General features: G+C 42.6%; 1 pseudogene; it reads left to right on the top strand.

The window, feature by feature from the left end:
- The first annotated feature begins 164 nt into the window (after positions 1-164).
- The window catches only part of LOC106329954, a 2,265-nt pseudogene continuing 1,477 nt past the window's right edge, over positions 165-952 (top strand).

Here is a 952-nt window from a genome sequence, read left to right as displayed (position 1 = left end):
TGAAGCTACCAAAAGGAAAGAGAGCCTTGAAGAACAAGTGGGTGTACAGGTTGAAGTATGAAGATAGAAGCTCAAATCCAAGATACAAAGCTCGATTGGTTGTGAAAGGATTCAACCAAAAGAAAGGCATAGATTTTGAAGAAATATTCTCTCCAGTGGTGAAGATGTCCTCTATCCGAGTGGTTCTTGGTCTAGCAGCGGTTCTAGACTTGGAAATTGAACAACTTGATGCCAAGACGGCCTTTCCACATGGTGAAATCGAGGAGGAGATCTATATGGAGCAACCTGAAGGATTCAAGGTTCCAGGAAAAGAAGACTTGGTGTGCCGATTAAAGAAGAGACTTTACGGCCTCAAGCAAGCTCCAAGACAATGGTACAAGAAGTTTGATTCCTTCATGGTGGATCATAACTTCAAGAAAACCAAAAATGATCATTGTGTTTTCATAAAGAGGTACGAAAGCGACGACTTTCTCATATTATTGCTCTATGTTGATGATATGTTAATTGTGGGTCAAGATCGCAACAAGATAGCCGCATTAAAGAAAGATTTGGGAAGGTGTTTTGCGATGAAAGATCTGGGGCAAGCGAGACAGATTCTTGGAATGAAGATCACTCGGGATAGGCCAAAGAAGCTTTTATGGTTGTCCCAAGAACGATATGTTGAAAGGGTGTTGGAGAGATTCAACATGCACAAAGCAAAGCCGGTGAGCACTCCACTTGGTGGACATTTCAAGCTAAGTTCGAAGCAAAGTCCAACAAGAGAGAAGGAAAAAGAGGAAATGAAGACTACTCCATATGCATCAGCAGTGGGTAGTCTCATGTATGCTATGGTGTGCACCAGACCCGACATTGCTTATGCCGTAGGAGTTGTAAGTCGCTTTCTCACCAATCCAGGAAAATAACACTGGAAAGCAGTTAAGTGGATCCTACGCTATCTACGAGGCACAACGAA

Source organism: Brassica oleracea, chromosome C1, assembly GCF_000695525.1.
Source record: "Brassica oleracea var. oleracea cultivar TO1000 chromosome C1, BOL, whole genome shotgun sequence".
In the NCBI taxonomy this organism is placed as follows: domain Eukaryota; kingdom Viridiplantae; phylum Streptophyta; class Magnoliopsida; order Brassicales; family Brassicaceae; genus Brassica; species Brassica oleracea.
Note: the sequence above shows the minus strand (reverse complement) of the source record. Positions and strands in the feature narration are given on the sequence as shown.